Here is a 17868-nt window from a genome sequence, read left to right as displayed (position 1 = left end):
TGGAAAACACAGGAAGTAGTGATATTGGTCTGTAAGATGCAGTTTGGTGTGGTTCTTTGCCTGGTTTAGGTAACATTATCTCCTGTGCTAGTTTCCACAGTTTAGGAAAGTATTGGATTCTTAGTATTGCATTGAATATTATTGTCATTAGTGTTATCGCTTTTGGCGGAAGGTTTTTCAAGATTTTACCATTGATTAGGTCGATTCGTGGTGCTTTATTGTTTTTTGTTTTCTCGATTATGTTTCTAATTTCTTGTGCTGTTGTTTTAGGTATGGTATAGTGGTTGTCAGTTGAGGTACTAGTGGTAAACGCATCCTCGTCCGTATGACATTTGGGGTTGCTGTTGTTGATATTATGTGGTATAAATGTGTTTCAAAGGTGGTTGGAAAATTCTTCAGCTTGCTCTTCGTTGCTTCTTGCCCATGTGTTGTCTGCCGTCCTGATTGCTGGGACTAGTTTTATTGGTTTCTTTTTTTTTCGTGGCTTTCCATAGGGAGTAGTTGGAGTTCTCGTGAGCAGAGAGTGACTCTATGAATTTTGTGAATTCGTTATTGTTGTGCACTTTTATTTTGTTTTTTATTTCCTTTGCAAGTTTGTTTAGGTGATTTTTGATTTCTCGTGTTCTATGTTTTTGCCATTTTGCTTTCGCTTTTCTTTTTTCTCTAATTTTTTCAAGTATGTCTAATGGAATTATTTTTGTTTGTCTGTTGGTTGGTTCAGGTATAGTGGTTGTCCATGATGCTTCTTGGATAGTTTCTGTCAATGGTGTTACTGCCTGTTCGACGTGTTCGGGTGTTTCCAATGGGATGCTGCAACTGGTTTTGCTCTCGATTATTTCTTTAAAAATTTGCCATTTGGTTGTTCTGTTGCATAGTGTCCCTGGATTGCTATAAAGTATTAATTTGTTTCTGTAAGCAATTGGGCTGTATGCAATGGGGCTGGGTGTTATTTTTAGTTTATTTGCGTTTAGTCCCTTTGTAACTGCAAAATCGAGTAGGCCAGGTATTTTGCTCAGGTCTGTCGGCCAGTATGTCTTCCTGTGGATAATATATTGAGGTTGTTGTTAATGTATTTTTCCAGGGTTCTACCTCGAGGTGTGGTAATTCTTGATCCCCATAGCGTGGGTTTGCATTGTAGTCTCCCGTTGCGATATACTTGTCACCTAAGTGTTGAAAGTACTCTTCCCACGTTTGTGATGTCATTTTGTGTCGCGGTGGTACATATACTGCTGACAAATGTAAATGGTTGCTGCTAGTTTGTACAGTAACGGTGGTTGCTTGTATATATTCCTTACTAGCTTGGCTGTGTTAGTGGTGTTTAATGTCGTTTCTTATTATTACTGCGGTCCCTCCGTGTGATTTTCCTGAAGGATGCTTGGTATCATATATTGTGTAGTACGGTATTTTTATGTAACTTTTTATAGTGAAGTGTGTTTCCGATACGAGTAGTATGTCGATATTATTATTATACAGGAATGTTTTAGTTTCTAGGGCCCTTTGTTGTAGTCCGTTAGAGTTCCAGGCTGCTATTTTAAGCATGTCCATTTTTATTTTTTACTTAGCAAGTTTGTGAGTAGTTGTAACATGACTGTTGTTTGTTGTACTTGTTGCCTTAGTATTGTGTTTTTCTCACTTACCATTTTTCTTAATATCTCTGTACCTTTAATGGATTGTCTGAGCATTTCTTTGATTTCTGTATCGTCTTCGGTGTTGTTGCTTTGATTCTGTTTGTTTGTGGGCGTTGTTTGTCTAATGTTTTGGGTTACTTGCGCGTAGCTGCGGTTTCCTTGGGGATCGGTGTTTCCGTTTATAGCTTTTGGTTCATTTTGTGCTTTCAATGTTACTTAATTATCCGTTATACTTTGTTGTGGTTGGTAGTTGTTGATTGATCTATTGCCAAGTGGTGGAAACTGTTTACGTTGTGATTGTTTTCTGATTTCGCATCCTTTATAGCTGGCTGGGTGGTTTCCATTACAGTTGTAACATTTTACTTCATTTATTTTCCCTACGTATGGACAATGTGTTGTTAAATGCTTCGTATCGTATCTTGTCATATTGTTTATTGCTCTTGTTTGATGACCAATTTTTGCTAATTCGTCACTTAATTTTTTTTGTGTTAGTTTTTGAATGTAGTCCTCTTATAACTATTTCGTAGCTCCTTTCCGTTTTCAGCTGGTATGTGTGGTACACAGCGTTTTTTCTTTTAATTCTTTTATCACTTTCCTATAATTTTCTGGGGTGTTTATTTGAATTTTTACTTGTTCTAATTTTGTTTGTTTTATTGTGTAGTTTTCCTTCCCAGCTATATCGTTTAGTGGATCAATAAGCGGGTCTATTATCTGGGCGTCGACAAATATTGGTGGTGGTTTTGTAGTTTGCGTTGATTTAGTTGTGTTTTTGGTTGTTGGGTCGTCTATTTCTTCCGTAAGTGAGCTGAAGGAGTTTCTTAATGGTAATTCTTGCAGCCATCGCTGCTTTTCTGTATCTGAATTTCCTGTTATTTTTCGTTTCTTGTTATAACTTGCCACCTTCCAGCCTTCATCCTGTTGGGTTAATTCGTTATTGGTAATATTCTCTTCATTGTTTGGTATTGTTTCCATATCAACTTCGTTTGTAGCTGAGCATTCCTGTTCTTCGTTTATTGGTTGGCTTGGTTTTGATATGTTTGTTGTTTTATTTATGTAGTATTGTTCGTCTTTGTTAATTATTTTTATCGGTGGGATGTGCTTTTTCATTTTAGTTTTGCTTGTAGTCTTCTTAGTAGAAGACACGAGTTTCCACCATTTAGCTATGGGCGTTGCCGTTCGTAACTTTCTCTTCCCCACTTGCCGCACTTTTTCTGAAGCACTGTTTTACACGTCCGTTTGGCTCGGTTGCTCTGGCAGAACTCGATTTACAACATTGAGAACATTTATATCGAAAATTCTTTCTCGCATGAAGCTTCTGTATTAATACAAAAGGCACGAATTAAGATATATGATTGTTCACAAGTATTAGAGCACTTGCTGATCTTATAGATTTTATAGAAAATGTGATACATGATTGACCAAGATTATTAAGAAAATGAAGTTTACATTCGTATGAGATTAACGATCCGAAATACACACTTTGTGAAAATTCGTGACAGTTGGAGGAAAAGTAATGAATTAACGATTATGTGACAGCAATTAAAATCCATCGATCTAAGGTCTTTATTAAATTAAATAGTTCAAAATCGTTTACATATTAGGTGATCCCATAAGTTTTTGTGTATATATTTCATGTGTCGATTTCTAAACATACGGCTATACGGGACCAATGCACTTGAGCTTAGCTGATCGAGAACAGGCTAGAGTAGATCTTCGTGGGCATAAGATCGTAATATAGTGAACACAGTGACTTCTAACAGTAAAAAATCACGAGTGAAATGCGTATCCATTTTCGACATCTCATGTTATATGAATTTCGGAAAGAAAGTTCGGTAACAATTGCCAGGAAAAACATATGTGCTGTTTACGGAGAAAATACGCTTTCATCTCGCACCTGTAGGAAGTGGTTCCAACGTTTTAGAGCTGGGAATTTCTGTTTAGAAGAGGAGGTACGCTCCGGGCGTCCTCCTCAGACAGACGGAGATAAAATTCGGGATCTTGTTGAAAAATCACCAAGTTTGACAGTTCAAGAGATGTCAAATGTCCTGAAAATACCTAAGACAACGATTCATAGGTGTTTAAAAAAATGGGGATGGTGTCAAAGTTGAACGTTTGGGTGCCCCATGAACTTACGGAACGGAACCGTCTTGAACGAACGACAGCGTGCATGTCATTAATTGCACGTAATAAACGTGAACCATTCCTTAAACGCCCCTGGTAACTGGTGATGAAAAGTGGATACTTTTCGAAAACCCTGAACGGAAACGTAGCTGATCCCAACGAAATCAGCCACCTGAACGCTGTGCAAAACCAGGGTTACATCCGCGTAAAGTTCTTTTGTGTGTATGGTGGGATTATAAAGGAATACTCTATTTTGAACTTTTATCTAGTGGTGATACCATTAATTCAGACAAATATTGCGCTCAGTTAGAAAAATTAAGGGAAGCACTAGCTGAAAAACGGCCAGGTTTAGTGAATAGGAACAACGTTATCTTCCATCACGACAATGCTAAACCGCATGTCGCGAAAAGCGTTACAAAAAAATTGTCTGAATTTAATTGAAAAATTTTACCACATCCCCCATATTCCCCAGACATTGATTACCATCATCTGATTACCACCTGTTCAGAGCATTACAACACTTTTTAGTAGCTAAAAGATTTGAAAATATTGACACTCTCAAAAATAGCATAGAAAATTATTTTAAAGAAAAACAAGAGAACTTTTATCGAGACGGAACCTACCAGAAAAATGGGAAGAAGTTGTACAACGAGAGGGGGATTACATTTTTTCATGAAACTGAAAGGTATGTAAACGATCTTAACATATATAACCTCTCGAAAAACGGCACGAACTTATGGGATGACCTAATAATTAAACAACTATAAATATATCAAAAGATTATAATAAAAGAATGTAATAGAATATCTAATGTCCGTACTTGTAAATACAACGAAAAACGTAACGTGTAGATTGCAGATGTTTATGAATGTAAAATTTGCGAAAAGCATATGAAAGTTATACACATAAAATATACAAATATTGACATATGCACGAAAACTATGCGTATATGCACAAAGATATGTACAATTTATGAGTAATATGTCTAATATTGATTTATTAACGTTATGTGAATTGATACAAAAGGATATTTAACAATTTCGTTTTAAATAAAAATCTATTTATGACGACGCGCCAAAATTCGCATTACGATAAATTACGATAAATTATAAATTGCTTTTCCGTATCTGCAGCACTCGAATTGTACAAGTAATGTGTGCGTTTGAGGGCCCGACCTTTTGGTCGACTGCGCCATACCTGCAGTAAAAACGCATACTGGCTTCGCATTTAGATGTTCGCGTTCGACTTGGGAATGGCGCGCATAGATGGTCGGCGCGCGACTTGCCCTCTCCTTGCGGATCATTGGACAAGTTAAACCTACCCTTTCGGGCGGCAGCTCGCTTAGCTGGCGCCACGCGATACCTGCCACCATATAGCTCGGTCCCAGCAGGTTGGCTCTCCAGCCGATTATTCCTGCTCGGCAACCATTTTGTAGGCTTACCGCTTGCACCGACGGTCACAGGTTTCCTCTCCAGCTCGCACGCTTCGTGCTTTTTTCTGCGCCCCGGTTCTTCGTTACTGTTGTTTTCTTGGTTCTATCTTGTTTATTGTTCTATCTTCGATCCAGTGTTCTGTTTGTTGTATCCGTTTATTTCTTCGTTGCGATTCTTTGTTTGGTTGTTGTTGTTGTCTCTATAAACTTGAAATATAAATGCAATTTCCTTTTAAATACAGTAACGAGGTTTATTCAATTTCGATAACATTGTATTAGTAAGATATCGAAGCTAGCAACTTTTCGTTGAAGTTTATTTTATATTTCTTAAATTATTCGGGTAAAGATAACTCCACACTGACGGCCTATTGTCCACAGACAGATGTCGTAGTAATCGGCGGACAATGTCTGTCAGTGAAACTTAAGGCGCGTACGGGCAGACTACAGGTATCTGTAGACAACACATGCCAAAACATGTATATAAACTGCCTGCAAGCAACGTCGCTTGTCCACTAGAAGTTTGCCGGGTATCACTGCGTATCGATGAGTCGAAGATGCCTTGGAGATGCAACACACGGATCGTTTAAATCTACCTGTAATCCAATCAAGCTAGCCTAAAAAAAAGACAAATTCAACATTAAATTGTATCGGACATTTTGCTACAACGCTCAACTGATAGAAATCATGCTCAGGAACAAATATATGTCTTTGCTAACTTTCTAAATATATGTAGACGACGTTTTAAATTGCTAGTAGTTGAAACAAACAATATGATATATTTTTGAGTGATCTATAAGGATTTACAGGCCCACTGGGAAATCTTATTAGTGTTCTCTTGCACTATGTATTAAAGCGCATCAACACCGATAGAAGCACTGTACACGCGATATCGTCGCGTCGTGTCTCCTGAAAATCGCCGATAAGTCGCTCGAAACTTTACTGGAAACATTTCTCCATGTTCTACTGACAATCACATAGCATGTGTCATTGCTGGAATTTGATAAATTTGGTTGAGAACACGAAAGAATTTTCCGTTTACAGCAAAGCAAGGGACTATCGAGTTGGAACAATTCGTGTTTGAAAATAGCGTTCTATGCTAAAATAGCGGTGGAAATTATACTACATGTAAAAGTGAGTCATAAAAACAAATACAATTTTCTTATTTTCTATCTTTTTTACTTTTATCGCAAGTTTGATTTCTATACATATAACTGTTTTCAATTTAAGGAGGAACTTATTTTCTTAAGGGCTTTTCATACAAATTTGAAAAATAACTGTTGTTTTTGATCCCTTATCTCTATCTTTATCCTTCTATTTTTGTGAGACTGTATCGGTTATTTATTCTTAATATTTACAATCCGAAGTCTAATTTATGTGCCGTATTAATTTTCTGTGAATAATTTAGAGATATGTGAAATCTTGCTATATATATATATATATATATATACTGTTTGGTACCTATTAGAAGTGCGTTCGATCTAATGTGGAAAATTCTTAATTTTAATAAAATAGTTTCAAATTGCTAAGGCTGGGGCAAACTAAGAAGTTTCTGGAATATACAGGGTAGTAAGTCGCTTCGCAGATATGTGTACATCGGGACAATATGTTACATATGTAATCCCTTACACAGTTTCGTATTATCTTGTAAAATAATCATTCTTCTTTTAATATCGGTTGGTTTTTATATTTTTATTTCATTTATCTCATAGATTATAATTCCTTTAGGAAATTTTTGCAAAAATTTTCGCGCGTATTCCAAGTTGGCCCGTTGACTAGTTGGCAAAAAGAATTCCGCCGGCAGACGTATGCCGATGCCGTAAATCATTTCGGCCGCCGTTGCGTTTAGGTCCTCCTTTATCGCGGTTCTTATACCTAATAAGACGATCGGGAGAATTCCGACCCAGTTGCTCGTGTCGTGGCATTTGATCACCGCCTTTAATTGTCTGTGTAGGCGTTCTACCATCCCGTTAGACGCTGGATGGTAGGCCGTTGTACGCAAATGTTTGACGCCGAGCAACCGGCATAATTCCTCGAATAAACGCGATTCGAATTGACGTCCTTGATCAGTCGTAATTTTCAAGGGTACGCCGAAACGAGATATCCAGGTAGAAAGGAGGGCCGAAGCCACGGTTGACGCTTCCATATCGGCGATAGGTATGGCTTCAGGCCAACACGAAAAACGATCGATACACGTAAGGCAATAACGGTATCCTTGCGAATATTGCATTGTGATGATATCTACGTGTATATGCTCGAACCGGCCCGCTAGCGTTCCGAACGTTCCGACGGGCGAGGATACGTGTCTGGTGACTTTGTTGCGCTGACACGGTATGCATTGTCGTGTCCACGTTCGGCAATCTTTATTTACCGACGGCCAGACGAAGCGCGTCGCTACCAATTTTCGCGTAGCTCGCATCCCCGGGTGGGAAAGTCCATGTAGCGCTTGGAATACGGTGCGGCGTAACGGTTCCAGTACGTACGGTCGCACGGTCTCGGTTTGAATATCGCAGTATAACTCGACGTTGTGATCGGGAAATCGTACTTTTCTCAGCTGCAACGCGCTCGAGCCAGCGTTGATAATTTTGCGTAGCTCGCTATCCTTTTCTTGCGCTGCAGCTAGCGTATGGTGATCTATTGGTTTTCCGATCGCTTCGATGCGAGATAGAGTATCGGCTACGTTATTTTCTACCCCTTTTATGTGACGGATATCCGTCGTAAACTGTCCGACGTAGTCCAGATGTCGAAACTGTCTCGGCGAACACTTATCGAGGTTCTACAAACATTGTGGCCTTTTTCCTACTTAGTTCGGTAATTTTCAATTTTAAGGTGTTGAACAATTTCGTTTCGTTGTAATTTAAGATTTGTTAACGAGCACTTTTCACAAACTGACCGCTGTTACTTGTCTTTGGATCGTTGTTTTGTGAATACGGTGAATGTAGGAATAAGAAAGAAGAGAAGCAATTGAGATACAACGAGATACCTTACAGATTTTATATCTAGACAAATAAAGTCAAAAGAAATATAATTTAACCAGTGTCTGGATCCATTTGGACTAGTCAGCAAATAACGGAAGTTGTTTAACTTAGTGTCATAAGAAGCCAAGGTATCTCTAAACGACGGATTTAGTATCAACATTCATTGTAACTTCAAAGAATTGTGTCGGACTTAGGCATGGTCTTCTGTGCAGTTGACCGAACGTTGCGCATTTCCAGAGTTTAGCTATCGTCCAATATCATTTTGATCGTGAGATTCTCGAAAATCCAATTAAATCGTTTTATAACAATGAAATAAAAAATATGAAAACTTCGTTTTTCTTATTTTGGCAATTTATGAGTAATTGCGTTATCGCTGGAGCAGACAAAGAAAACACCGGAAACTACTTGCAGTGATCAGTTCCGCGAAGTAGTGGGGATAACTCGTATCCGCTTAAAATTTGAAGAGACAAATTTTCGACTCTCTGAGCGACGTTTATTTCGTCAGGACTATCAATTGTCGTTTGAACGTTGTGTTTCGATCGTTCGCGGAGAGACGCGATCGCGAGATAGCACGTCAACGAGAGTTGTAGGTTCCCGTTACGATTAAATAATCGACGCCACGAACTGATCGATTCCCTTATTTCGATTAGGATAATAAGGGTAGTTCAATGAATTCCACAGAATTAACACAAATAAATTAACGTTTATTTTAACAAATTATCAACTAGGAAGACATAAAGAGAACAACAAAAAGAAATGTAACTGCGTTTTGCTTGATAAGTAATGCGCGATATAAGAGATGTGTTGACGGTTCGGCTTCTCGAAAAGTTCTGCACGCCTTTCGATTTTTTCCGTTTTTTCTGGAAGGCGACCCCCACTACGTTCGGATCACGCCACATTCTTTTACGCGAGGTAAAATAACGGCCACGAATCGACGTTTCTGGAGGTCGCCCTGCTTAATGAACCATGCGCTTGCCACTACAATGTTTGTTTGCCGGGCAGCCGCGACGATCCGTCTGCGACATTATAGTGCCGCGATCGACAGTTAAGAATATGATCTATGGTAAGCCGCATGGCGTAACACGTTGCATTAATTTCTCTAATGTAATTTCGCGTACCTTTAACTGTAACTCAGTTCTTTCGGTACTTAACGAGAGAGCCGAAAATTTCGTCGTTTTAAAGTTTGACGATCTCGATAATTGTTAATTGTGTAATTTCGTGCTCCTGATAAGGATCGATAACTTACAATTAATATGCATAAAAATAATTACAAATATTGTTAAATATGCCCGCCTTGATATTCAGTACATTTATTATTTCTTCGTAACATGTTTTTAAAGACGCTTAATAATATCTCTTCACTTATTTGTGACACTCGCCTTTCGATATTCTCCTCAGCGGTTTCGATTTGTACACATCAGTCTCTAACATCCCACAGAGAAAGAAGATTATTCTATTCTCTCCGTTTATTACGCCCCAAGGCTTACTATAGGCCGTGTTCCTAACCGTCGCAAACAGATCGTCTTACATGACCGTCGAGATATACACAAAGTAGCGATAAACGCATAGTTGTCGTCAAGCAGCGAGTTCCAGAAACATCTATTCGCCTTCGGTGCGTTATTTTATCCGCATAAAGAAAGAAGCTGGTATACGTGATCATAGGCGCGAACGGTGGCGTGATCCGAGCGTAGTGGGGGTCGTATCTCAGAGAAGACAACGAAAAGGATCGAAGAGTAATCGGTCCCTTCTGAAGAGTCAAACGTTATAAATTGCTTAGTCTAACGAATTCATTGAGAGATATCGCAATGTCGGGTTGAATTCCTATAACATATCAACTGTATTTATCGCTAAATAATTTGTGACGTTCTTATTATTACATTCATTATTTTTAAATATACAAGCTATATTAACCTGTTAATACAGTGTTAAATTCATTGAACCACCCCTATTATCGTAACAGAAATCAGGGGATCGATCAGTTCGTGGCGTCGGTTATCTAATTGCAACGGGAATTTACTACTCCCGTTGACGTGCTTTCTCGCGATCGCGTCTCTCCGCGAATGCTCGAATAAACACGGATTGCTTTTTAACTAAACGTATTCATACCCTGTTTTCTCAAAATCGAAAGCTTAAAACATCCGTTCTTACTGATGTTATTTCAATTATATTTATATCGCGTTATTTCGATTATCTAATATATTTTTTACTTTTTTCATGTAAAATCATCATTTTACCAATTGTACCATAATTATTAGGAAGCTCTGTTAGAATTTAATCTTGGAATTAAGATTAATAATCTGTGGAAGACACAATGTTTGTGTTGAAACAATATAATGTGATATTTATTAAACAATTATTACAGGAATTATAAGTGTGTGTGTTCTGGAATGTAGACAGTTGGCTAGTTATTCACAGACTGACTGGCTTAGTGACCCATGGCCCTTGAAAAGGTTTTGAACCCCACTCTCTATGCAGTAATGAGTGTGACCTGTGTGGGTGTCTGTGTGGCGTCACATGTGCCACAGAACCTTCTAGTAGCTTCTCGACGTGCCCATCGGGAATGTTCCATCCATATTCCTACGCTTCTTCCGCCGAATTCTCGAAAGAGCATGCACGTGCTAGCCGCCGTGGTACATCTCACGAACGCACGCTAATGAGGATATCGCTGAACAACGAAGGAAAGAATCCGTTCGATCAATCACCTCATCTGTATGCGATTAATATCGTTGTATTCCAACAAACTCTGAACAATAACTTAAACACGAAACTGTAATTTGTGTCTTTATAATTTGCAACGTTGTTAAAATTTTGTATCTCCCTTTGCAAATGCAAATAATTTAAATGAAAAAATACATGGTTTTTAAATCGTTTCTCTTATATTCGTAGTAATAATTTCGTTCTACAGTGAATGCATTTATTATTCAACGACGTGATTTTCGGTTGTTTATTGGAAAGTTATAATGCTGCTGATCTATAGAATTAGTACTGACTGTTATAGTAATATGCACAGCGAGTCATTTGTAATAAATTGTAATTACTTGTAATGTATATCGATTGTAATTACTCGTAAACCACTCAATTCATAAATGCATACATATGTGGCCGCACTCGACAGCACAAATACGACAACTCGACACTAACTAATACCAGACAACGGCAGCGCAGTGGTTAGCGCCTCAAGTTACGAACGTTCGGGATCTGGGTTCTTAAATCCCGGCGACCGTAGTCCGATTTTTCTTCCACGATTCTTAAATGAAAAGAAAATACAGCAGTACCCTAGCAGCGACATCTACAGCCAGCGGTAGATTTTTCTTCATCGCCCGCGATGCTCGCCGCCGCGAGCTATCTCTCTAGTAAGGAGAACCATAGCACTATCTTCTAGGGCATCGTCAAAGGCACGCGGACTACTTCACTGGTCGTAACTGTTTTATTCTTGTTCGACATATCGTTAGCGCGCCCGGAATCACGATCATTGAAATCTCATTAGCTCGATCACGTCGGGGTCACTTACACCTCACATATTTCAAATAAAATCTGCATAATTCTGAAGGAAACACAACTACATTTGGGTTATCTTGTTTTCACAGAAACCTGAGAATTGCTCAGAGTATTTTAATAAAATATTCAACTACTTTAAAACGCAAAAAATAGTTTATTGTATGGAATATATAGAGTGGTTCACGCAATTGTTTCGGCATAATTGGAAAATTCGAAATGTGTAGCTTTAAAAATATTGCAGAGGAAAAATCGGATTCGTCGAGGACAACCTTCGTTCAGAAAGTAAGGGAAATTGGCATTGCTGTTAATTGGTCAATTTGTATATCGGTGGTTAGAAAAGGATGCTAGCCGCTCTCGAGAGAAAGTCTCTAGTGGGAGACGTCGTTCGTTAAAAAATAGGCGTTTCGACCGTTCGCGGAGAGACGCGATCGCGAGATAGCACGTCAACGAGAGTTGTAAGTTCCCGTTACGATTAAATAATCGACGCCACGAACTGATCGATCCCCTTATTTCGATTATGATAATAAGGGTAGTTCAATGAAATTCCACAGAATTAACACAAATAAATTAATGTTTATTTCAACAACTTATTAACTAGAAAGATATAAAAGGAACAAAAAAAATGTAACTGCGTTTTGGTTGATAAGTAATGCGCGACATACCACATGTGTTGACGGTTCGACTTCTCGAAAAGTTCTGAACGCCTTTCGATTTTTTTCGTTTTTTCTGGAAGGCGACCCCCACTACGTTCGGATCACGCCACATTCTTTTACTGCGAGGTAAAATACGGGCCACGAGTCGACGTTTCTGGAAGTCGCCCTGCTTAATGAACCACGCGCTTGCCACTACAATGTTTGTTTGCCGGGCAGACGCGACGATCCGTCTGCGACATTATAGTGGCGCTATCGATAGTTAAGAATATGACCTATGGTAAGCCGCATGGCGTAACATTCTCCCCCCGTTGAGAGGGTACCGATCAAACTAGCGAGGTGTGGTTGAAGTTCCCATCTTATTTCGTCTCGGTGGCTAGTTGTTCGGGTTTCTCGAGATCGGGTTGAATTGGCAGTGGGACAAGCCTTTTGACGCCCCGATCCAAAATGCTCTTTGCCGTCTGAACTGTAGCTGTCCGGATGACACCATCGGCGCCTGGATGAACCTTGATAACTCGGCCCAGAGGCCAATGCATGGAGGGAACGTTGTCCTATCTGAGGATGACGATTGTGCCCTTTTGGATGCTGTGTCCACCCTTGCTCCATTTATTGCGGTTGGTTAGCTCGTTCAAATACTCCTTATGCCAGCGGTTCCAAAAATGTTGTTTAAGCTGTTGGATATGCTGCCATTTGGAGAGTCGGTTCGATGGAATGTCTCTGAAATCTCGATCACGTAAGCACATTAATGAATCGCCAATGAGGAAATGTCCGGGAGTGAGGGCTAGGAGATCATTTGGATCGGTGGAGATAGGAGTTAGCGGGCGGGAATTGAGGACTGCTTCTATTTCTATGATAAGAGTATTACGGTGTTAAGCTCATATGTTTCTGTTTCTCCACTCGCGCTGCGCCATAATATCCTTTGATATTTCCGATCCTCTGGTCGTACGAGGAATTGCCGATACATTTTCTCGATGTCGCCAGTGAGTACGTGCTGATGAGCGCGGAATCTAATTAATATACAAAATAAATTGTGAATTGATTCGAGAATATAGGATTTCCCCATTTTCATGATTATCGTGATTTTTGTATAAATATATTTTTTAACATACTAATAATTAGGTACTTATAAATTAGTATTATCAATTATTTTGCATTTATAATTCCGCCTCTAGTATAAGTATTAATTGAAAACTAACTTTATGTTTCAAAAAGTACTAGCAAAGTCGTTGAGTAACAAGCCACTGATGCTAACACAAATAGCATTGTCGTAATTAAATATTTCTAAATATTCATTTTTCATTTTGGACCTGTAGAAACAATTTATTATATATACTATTAGCTAAGTAATTGCATATTTAATTAAGTCGAAATATAAAACTTAGTTATTTTAATAATTTAAAAATAAAAAACTGACAAACATTTCAATTTAATTTATGGTTGGAACAAAAGACAGTTATTTTTCATTAATTGAAATATTGCAATGCAGAGTACTTTCCAAAATACGCCGAGAGTATTCCTGATGGTGAAACGAGCGTTGCTTCATCGAACGCAGCTAAAGAAAACAACATCTATGTAGTTGGTGGTACGATGCCTGAAATAGAGGGCGATAAATTGTACAATACCTGTACTATTTGGGGTCCCGATGGAACTTTGATAGCAAGACACCGAAAGGTAAGTAATATATTCCTTTATGGCTTTGAATTTGAAAATATCGGGGTGAAGAAAGTGACTCTATCTAGGAATAATTTAGGAATATACATATGTACATACGTATACTATAACCAATTCTATAATTTACGGTTTATAAAATACGTTATGATACGGGAAACGCCCATTTTTGTTGTAATGTGTTTGTTGTTGTATAAATTTTTCACATACGAAAATACTTATTTTTTCTCCTTTTTAAACATTATTAAATGATAAGATTTTTTAATAAAAGAAAGTGATAAAAACGCTGTCAGTTATTAAATAAAAAATAATTAAAGTTTAGGAGTTGGTAACTTTGATATTAATTTACAAAAGTTGCAGCAATAGAATTAGCGATTACATTTTTATGTTATTAGGTACATCTATTCGTGTTAAGGAAATTCGAGGATTTGGGAATACAAATAATTGACTATATTTCCCACACAACAGTTATACATCTATATTACACTCTGAAGAACGTCTTGCACGCACGCTTGTCGCCAACCGACTATCCTAGATTCTTCTAACATCTGGCAACAGTCTTTTGTCTCAACTAAGACCTTGACGCCCTCTGACCCTTACACACACACTCTCATGTACAGTGTAAATGTACCACTTCCCTAACAATTTTTATGATTAGATTTAAATTATTAATATTTGTATTTTTAGTAATATTAATTAGTTCTTTTATTTTATTATATAGAATTAGATATATAAATTTAAATAATAAATATTTAATTAATCGTTTTTATTATTTAATATTAATGTTTTTAATATCAATAATTTTTTAAATTTTGAGACCTAATATATTAACTTTATTATTAGGATGAGATGGTCTGGGTTTAATTTCTTATTGTTTAATTATTTATTATCAAAAATTTTTATCATTTAATTCAGGAATAATTATAGTAATTTTAAATCGTGTAGGAGATTCTAGTTTATTAATAATTATTTCTTTTTTAGTAATTTTTGGTACATGAAATTTAATTTTATATAAAATAGATTTATTAATTTTATTAATGTTCTTTTTAATAGTATTTACAAAAAGTGCACAATTAATATTTATGATGTGATTACCAGCTGCAATAATTACTCCTACTTCTGTGTCTTCATTAGTTCATTCATCAACTTTAGTTACTGCTGGAATTTATTTATTAATCAATTATGAGATAATAATTGATTTTAAATATAAAAGATTTATTTTAATAATTTCAAGAATAACAATATTAGTTTCAGGAGTTATAGCTAATTTTGAAATAGATTTTAAAAAGATTATTGCTTTATCAACATTAAGTCAATTAGGTCTTATAATAAGAATTTATTCTTTAGGAATAACAGATTTAACATTTTTATCATTGTAATACAATACAATAATTCGCGAACAGATCACTCGTTAATTGCTTTTAAAAGAATTACCACGGAAGCTTCCTAACACGCTACCCGGGGGCCAGGGATTTATTTCGTCGATAAGTTAGGTTATTAAACTTATGTTCTTTCATTGAAGACATCGATGGACGCTGTGTTCCAGAAATAGCCAATCACACTTGGCGAAGCATAATAGTAATTTACAATAACAAATACTTAAGAATGCCTAATTTTGTTAAACATAGGGTTCAATTTACAATTATGTAAATATTACTTCTTGAAAGTAACTTCTTAATCAATTTTAACAAATTTTGTAAAATCATGTAATAAACCTTATTATTTATCATACGCGTGTATTAAGCCAATTGCCAACCGAACATATTCAAACTGTATTTTTTTCAAAACGGGACCTTAAGCTCAAAAGCTTTATTTCACATATTCGACTTGTTCTTGTATGTGGTATCAGCACCTAGTCGGATGCCCGCGTTATGCAGGACACCCTGATGGCGTTGAACGCAACGATTCAAATTGAACTGAAAAGTCGTTATGTTTTCAGAGGACTTGTGTGTAGAGGATGGTTGATCGTGAGATTTATTAGACAAGATTGCTCGTTGTTGAAACCTTCAAGTATATTTTCAAATGATTAAATAAATAATTATAGATAATGTTCGCAAGGACGGTAGATACTCGTAGATACTGATCCATAACTCTCGTGAACTCTTTACGATTGCGTCCGTTTAAACTGGTATAGTATAAACAGATCGGGCGAGAGTCGGAGAATTCAAATTCGTCTTTGTTCGACGGTTCGACGGTTCGACGGTAACGTAACGGCGACATTGTTTTGCCCGGAGTTTATTTATTAATATATTATGTATGTCCTCACGATCTTGATACTCCGAAGCAAAAAAACAACAACATGATTTGAAATGTTCTCTAGCTCATGTACCGCTACGTGTACTTTCAAGGAGCAAAACTGACACAGTTCCGCTTGTGACGCGAGACGGAGATTATCGTTTCACTTGCTTTAACGCATTTTTGCCATTGAAAGACACTAATTTCTGTGACTTGCTTTATCTCTGTTATAAATCTCTCTTTATATTTAAAATTTTATAGTTTTTGTGCAAACGTAAAAGGTAAGTAAATATTAATAAATATTAGAATAATATAATATAATGCTATATAATAATATTAATAAATACTTCGCTATTTACTTATTTTATTTCCATTAAGGTATATTGTATTTTTCATTGCATTACTTTCATTTTTATTTAGTGTAATAATAAACGCATACGTTAATATTCATTGGCATTAGTGTAATTGTAAGCTTCACTGTAAATTTAATAAAATTTATAAGAACGGAATTATTAAAAGGGTATATATGTGTAATTAAACTAGATTCTATTCTCAATGTTACTTCATTATTTTATTATTGTTTCATATATATATATTTTTTTTTAATTTACATGTGCTTCTAAGTTAATAGAACTAAACACATGTGTATGTATTAATTGCTATATACGTCATAATTTCAACCATAATATTAAATTATGGTATGTATTATTAAAAAGTATAGTTTAATGTATATATTAAATATATATCATTTATTCGTAGATTTTAAATATGGATACTGGATCAAAGAAGGAGATTAAAGAAATGATTACCAAAGATATATCGAATATACATAATTACTTTCATTTCGAACTTTTTTAGTCTTATTGTTACGTCGATTCTTATATTTCAAGATCTAGTCTTGTATGTACGCTGGGGAGCGCTTTTATTTATTGATTCAACAAAGAATATCGTTGTAGGTGTCATACATGCGAGTAAAAGTAACGAAGTACGAGCAGTTTCACTGTAACATACTTCCTGATAATTTCTCGTTATTTATACCATAAGAAAGTATCAAAGAGGAACTCTTATCTCGAACGTGGATCTATTTGTCGATAATGCATGCGTGTAATACTCGAGTGTCGTTCACACAGCGTAAATATACGTGCAGATACGTAAACCTTTTATGATTTTTGTATCAAAGGCAGACCTGCTATAATACTCGCAAGTGAAATATAATTCTACGAAAGAAAATGGAGCAAAAGAGTTTCGTTGGTAATATATTCTTCCTTTTTCATCACAAGTTTCCTCTTTGTTGTGCTTCTGTTACATTATAATCCTGTTAGATTTACGCGCGTAAAATTTCACTTTGTTGCACTATATATCTCATCATCGCCATCTGCCGAACACCTGTGAGAAACGCGGTTTACTTTGTCTCAAAGCGAGCAAACGTCTAATTTCACAAATTGGATTTTCATCAACAGCGAGAAGGGCATATGCGATGTAAAGGAGGCTGTAAGGGTGTCCTAGGGCTTACGGTGGTTGTCACGATGCCGGAAGTGGCGCCGAGCAGACACGTCAAGGGAGAATCAGAATCGCTATTGGCAAAAACCATCACGAACATTTGTCCTTCGCGCCACCAAAATTCTATCTTCTGAGATATTTTTCGCGTTTCCGAGGTCATC

This window comes from Bombus vancouverensis, unplaced genomic scaffold (assembly GCF_051014615.1).
Source record: "Bombus vancouverensis nearcticus unplaced genomic scaffold, iyBomVanc1_principal scaffold0058, whole genome shotgun sequence".
NCBI classification, from domain to species: domain Eukaryota; kingdom Metazoa; phylum Arthropoda; class Insecta; order Hymenoptera; family Apidae; genus Bombus; species Bombus vancouverensis.
Note: the sequence above shows the minus strand (reverse complement) of the source record.